A 6,676-nucleotide genomic window follows, 5' to 3' on the forward strand; every position below is an offset into this window, starting at 1 on the left:
GCAGTCCTTTAACCCCTTACTGGTCTCTTTCTCTGGGGAACTTTTTGAACACAAAACTCTAGTTCAGCAAGTGATTCATTATTATAATTTGGGATCTCACCCAATTTGAATGAATTTGAGTTTACAGCACAAATAATGTTTCCATAAATGGACTACATGAGCTGAAACTTGAAACATTATGCATAACCTGAAAAGCAATAATGTGCCACAGGAATAGCCATTATACTTTTATCAGCATATTCTTCATTTTTCTTAGACAGTTCCTGGGACCAAGGGTGACTCCCCTCCACTCCGGAGTTATGGATCTTGAGGTATCTAAAATATCTAATACTGAATCCATGCATCCTGCTAAAGGTGAGGCAAGTTGTGTTTGAAGAGGCGGATGGGTAGGATTCTTGGCTTTTGGTTACTCCTGCTGCAGTTTGATTTGGCCTCTACCTGGGCCTGTCAGAGATGTTCAAAATGGTTAATACCTTTGTGGTTCTTCTTCAGTTTGGGCGGTTTGAGCAAGAGAATCCTACATATTGGTGGGGATGCTGCAATTTTTCGGGGGCTTTGAGGAAGTCCCTGAGACATTTTCCCTACCCTCCTGGTAACTACTTGCCGTGATGGAGCTCAGAGTAGCGAGCTTGCTTTGGAAGTCTTTTGTCAGTCATGTGGATGATCTGTCTGCCCAACGCAGTTAATTAACTGTAACCAATGCCTCAATACTGGAGATATTGGTCAGAGAGAGGACACTGATATTGGAACCATTGAATTTGTGGGATTTTGCAGAGGCATCAGCAGTGATATTTCCCCAAGGATTTTAGGTGTATGCTGTACCTTGTCCATGTCTCTGATGCATACAGGAGGGCAGGTAGCACTGAAGCTTTGTAGACCTAGGCAACATAGATTACCCATAATGTTCTTCAGATTACTTTTTAGGATGGCTAATAATACCCTATCAAACGAAATAATTCAGACTGAAACTAATCTGGAATTGATTTACAAAGCAGTGGCATATAATAAATAATGAACATGGTGTTTAATTTGTAAGATACTTTAACTGTTCCAAAAGAAAACAAAGGACGAAATTCATTGTCATTCTTTGCAGAATCTTGTAATAGTCTCTGTTGAAATGGTTCATAATCCCGTCTTCACTCCTTCCGTATTGAAATAGGTAGGATGCTGAATTCTTCAAGGAAAATTAATCTCATAGGTTATTTCCACAGAGACAATGTATAAGGTGCATGCTAATGAGCAACATGGTACATGTGACAGTCTCACCAAAACCTAAACTAATACATACTGGAATCTAATATAAACTGGTAGTGCAGCTATGGGTGGAAATGTGTTTGAAGATCTCCAATTCTGTTCTGATACTAAACCAAACAGCGAATTGGGATGCTTCAGAGATTTATGTGCCTAAATGTATTGGAACTTCTGAGATCAGGCAATTAGCATTCCTTTAGCAATTGCCTACATAGAATCATAAAATCATAAGAGTGCAGAAGAGGCCCTTCACGTCTGCACTGATACATTAGGAACACCTGAATTCCCACCTAACCCCATCTACCAGCACTTGGCCCATAGCCCTGAATGTGCAAGTACTCATCCAGATACTTTTTAAAGGATGTGAGGCAGTCCATCTCGACCACTCTCCCAAGCAGCGCATTCCAAACCTTCACCACTTTCTGAGTAAAAACATTTTCCTCACATCCCCCCCAAACCTCTTGCCCTATGTCCCCTGGTGACAGACCCTTTAGCTAAAGGGAACAGCTGCTCCTTATCCATCTCTGCAAGTCCCTCATAATCTTGTACACCTTGATCAGATTGCTCTCTGTTTTCTCTGTTCCAACGAAAACAACTGGGGAAAAAAGTGAGATTGAGATAAACATAGCACAGAATAAGAACAGGCAGAGGGGAGCTGCGGGATTCAGTAGGACTGGAGGTCTGGATCTTCAGTGCAAGAAGTATAATAGGTAAGACAGATGAATTGAGGACCTGAATTACTGCATGGATATATGATGTTATCGCAATTTTGGAGTCATGGTTAAAGGTGGGACAGGACTGGCAGTTTAACATTCTGGAATATCCTTGTTTTAGATGGGATAGAAGGGGAAACAAAAGGGATAGGTTAGTTGCATTGTTGATTAGGAAGCAGATCACAGCTGTGTTGAGGGAGGACATATCGGAAGGATCTGTCCTTACAATGCACTCTGTCTGTGCCTCTCATAATTTTGTAGACCTCTATCAGGTCTTCCCTCAGCCTCTATCTTTCCAGTGAAAACAATCCTAGTTTATTCAACTTCTCCTCATAGTCAACACCCTCGATACTGGGCGACATCCTGATGAATCTCCTTTGCACTCTATACAAAGCTTCCATGTCCTTTTGGTAGTGTGGTGACCAGAACTGTAATACTCCAACTGCGGCCTAACTAAGATTTATACAGCTGCAACATGATTTCCAAACTCTTGTACCCAGTGCCCCAACTGATGAAGGCAAGCATGTCATATGCCTTATTAATCACCTTGGCCACTTGTGTTGTCACTCTTAGGGAGTTGTGAACCTGCACTCCCAAATCCTTCTGGACATTAATGTTCCAAAAGGTTCTGCCATTTACAGTATAGTTCACACCTTAATTGAATGCATCACCTAACATTTGTATGGATTAAACTCCATCTGCTATTTCTGTGCCCAAGTCTCTGATCTATCCCATTGTATCCTTTGACAATCCCTGGCACTATCAGCAACTCTACCAGTCTTCGTGTCATCCGCAAACTTACTAATCAGATCCCTCACATTTTCCTCCAGATCATTTACGTATACTACACACAACAGAGGTTCCAGCACAGATTCCTGCAGAACGCTACTAGCTACAGACCTCTCTTCTGAAAAAACACTCTTCCATCACTACTCTCTATCTTCTATAACCAAGACAGTTCTGTATCCATCTAGCCAGCCCACCCTGAATCCCATGTGATTTTAGCTTTTGAACCAGTATGCCATGTGGGACCTTATAAATGACATTCACAATTCTTCCCTCATCAATTATCTCTGTCACCTCTTCAAAAAACTCAATCAAGTTGGTGAGATATGACTTTCCCCATACAAAACCATGCTGCCTGTCACTAACTAGTCCATTTTCTTCCAAATTTGCATATATCCTGAGCCTCAGTATCTTCTCCAAAAGTTTCTCCAGCGCTGACGTCAGGCTGGCCAGTCTATATATCCTGGATTATCCCTGCTTCCTTTCTTAAACAAGGGAACAACATTGGCTATTCTCCAGTCCTCTGGAACTTCACTTGTAGTCAAAGAAGATGTTAAGGCCCCAGTTATGTCTTCCCTTGCTTCTCACAGTAACCTTGAATAGATCCCATCCAGTCCTGGGGACTTGTCTACTTTGATGCAATTTAGAATACTCAACACTTCCTTCTTCGATATATTGACATTCTCTAGAGTGTTCACACACCTATCCCTGACCTCAACATCTGCCATGTCCTTCTCCTTGATGAATACTGATACAAAGTACTCATTGAGGATCTCGCCCACTTCCTGCGGCTCCACACGTAACTTCCCTCCATTGTCCTTAAGTGGGCTTACTCTTTTTCTTGCTACGCTCTTGCTCCTACTACATGCATAAAATGCCTTGGGATTCTCCTTGACCAGTTTGCTAAAGACATTTCATGGCCACTTTTAGCCGTCCTAATTCCGCTTTTAATTTCCTTCTTACTTTCATTATATACCTCAAGAGCGCCATCAGTTTTTAGACGCTTAGACCTATCAAATGCTTCCTTTTTCCTTTTGACTAAGCTTATGATTTCCCTTCAGAAGTCATCCATTAACTGTAACCAGTGCCTCGCTACTGGAGATACTGATCAGAGAGAGGACACTGATATTGGAACCACGGAATTTGTGGGATTTTGCAGAGGCATCAGCAGTGATAGTCCCCCAAGGATTTTAGATGTCTGCTGTACCTTGTCCATGTTTCTGATGCATACAGGAGGGCAGGGAGCACTGAAGCTTTGTGGACCGAGGCAACATAGATAATCCATAATGTTCTTCAGTTTACTTTTTAGGATGGCTAATAATACACTATGGAACCAAATAATTCAGATTGAAACTAATCTGGAATTGAGTTACAAAACAGGTTGCACATAGTAAATAATGAATATGGTGTTTAATTTGCAAGATACTTTAACTGTTCCCAAAAAAAGAGACCAAATTCATTGTGATTCTTTACAGCATCTTATAACAGTCTCTGTTGAAATGATTCAGGAACAATAACCGCCTTTTCACTCCATGGCTCCTGAATTCTGCAACTTCTATCCTTCATTTTTGTGGGGATACGCCTGCCCTGCACTTCAATCAACTGGCCTTTAAAAGCCCCCCACATGCCCTGAAATAAAAGCTGCAGATCCACACTCCCCAGTTCCTGTCCAATTTGGACATAATTAGCCCTTGTCCAATTAAGCACTCTCACCGGAGGGCCACTCTTGTCCTTATCCATGACTACCAGAAATCTTATGGAATTATGGTCACTAAGCCCAAAAGCTCCTCCACTGGCTCATTCCTCAATACCAAGTCTATTATGGTCCCCTCCCTGGGTTGGAATGTCAACTAACTGTATCAAAAAGCCCTCCTTGACACATTTAACAAATTGCTCTCCATCCGAGCCCCTGGCTGTAAGGGAATCGCAGACAACACGGGGGAAGTTAAAGTTACCCATCACAACTAGCAAGTTTTTTTCTCCCACACCTTTTTAGTGTCTGACTACACAACTGCTCCTCTGTCTCCTGGGGGCTGTTGGGAGGTCTATAATACATTCCCAACATTGTGATTTCACCTTTGCTGTTCCTGAGCTCCCTCCCATGCCTCATTATAAGATCCTTTCCCAGGGCGCAAGTGTCAATTACAAGGGGCACAGCTTCAAACAGGGGGGTAGTTTAAGGAAGATGTGTGGGGACGTTTTTCTTGCAGAGTAATGGGTGCCTATAATGTACTGTCAGAGGAGGTGGTGGAAGCATGTTAGCAACATTTAAGAGGCATCTGGATGGGTACATGAATGGGAAGGGAATAGAGGAATATGGACTGAGTAAGGGCAGAAGGTTTTTTTTAGTTGGGGCATCATGATTGGCACAGGCTTGTTCCTTGTGCTGTACTTTTCTTTGTTCTTTGTTCTTTATCCAATCTCTCTTCATAACTTAAATGTTCCATCCCAGGCAGCATCCTGGTGAAGCTCCTCTGCACTCCCTCCAGTGCAATCACATTCTTCCTATCTTGTGATGATCAGAACTGCGCACAGTACTCTAGCTGTGGCCTCACCAATATTCTACACAACTCGAACATGACTTCCCTGCTTTTGTAATCTATGCCTCGATTGATAAAGGCAAGTGTCCCAAATGCCTTTTTCACCAGCCTACTAGTATGCACTTCTGCCTTCCGAGATCTGTGGACAAACATACCAAGGTCCCTTTGTTCAGAATCTGAGGGAAGGCACTGGGTGGAGAAAGGGCACGGGGGCAGGAATATAGAAATGACAAACTGATCACTTCAAAGCCAATAAGTCTGGATAAAGATTGAGGGAATGTAAAATCATGTGCCACTTTGTAGCTACTGTTTATTTTGCACCAGTCTGTAGGGACATCCCTGTACCCAATTTTACCACTGCAGGTTCTGGAATGCTTACCTGTTAAGAACATGCAGTATGTTGAAGACACCAAAAGTGAGATTTGAAAGAATTCCAGCACATGGCGTTATCCAACTAATCCCACCTCTGATCCTAATGTCAGGGTCTAAGATGCCTAATCCACTCATCAACATGGAAAGCCCAGTTACAAATATCTGAAAAGGGATGGAGGACTGACGTAATTGGGTTCTACTGTTCATCACCACCCACTTTGATAACTCCATCAGTTTACCCACATTGCTGAGGAATTTTGGGATAAAGAGTTTTAACTTCCTTCTCTCCGAGTCTACAAACTTGCAGCCATTCATATTTCAAAAGCATGATCATTGTTGATGCAATGAAATTATAACTAAAGGTAAAGGCCTCTGTCTAGGGAACTGACTCGATGCTCCATAACCTCTCATTTTCTACTCTGTCTTGTATATTATTTTTCTTCCGCGATACCATGAATGGCTCTGTGGAACTGATAACATGGCCCGCATGCAGTAACAAAGCTGCTGGTGATATGCAAATATTGTTCATGCTTATGAGCTCATGTAAACAGTATCAGATTAACCCACCTGCGCATGCTTTTGGAAATGACTCGTGGTGTGTCAAAGGTTATAATTTCAACATCTGTAGTCCATGAAGGCTTGCTGGCTGCTGATTGGTTTCCAGGTGGTTTCTCAGAGTGAAAAGCATCAGGTAGAGGACATGGGAAGCGGCTGGGATATGGCAGAGTGACAATGTATATTTTATAAAGCAGTTTCCCTTTCAGCGCAGATTCCATATGGGAATTGTGGCAGAAATGCTGCTCTGCCTAAATGTAGCAGCCACCTCATTTAAATAAAATTCAGGGTTTAAATAATCTTCACCAACAATATGCTCAGTGTCCCTTTGCTTTTGACAACCATATTAAATATGTCTGGATCCCCAGGCACAATGGACATCATGAGACCTCCTTTTTAAAGCTGGAACATTGGAAATTGTCCTGGAACTCCATTTGCCTATCAGTAAGAAGTCATGTG

Source organism: Carcharhinus amblyrhynchos, chromosome 1 (assembly GCF_965287045.1).
Source record: "Carcharhinus amblyrhynchos chromosome 1, sCarAmb.v2.hapA, whole genome shotgun sequence".
In the NCBI taxonomy this organism is placed as follows: Eukaryota; Metazoa; Chordata; class Chondrichthyes; order Carcharhiniformes; family Carcharhinidae; genus Carcharhinus; species Carcharhinus amblyrhynchos.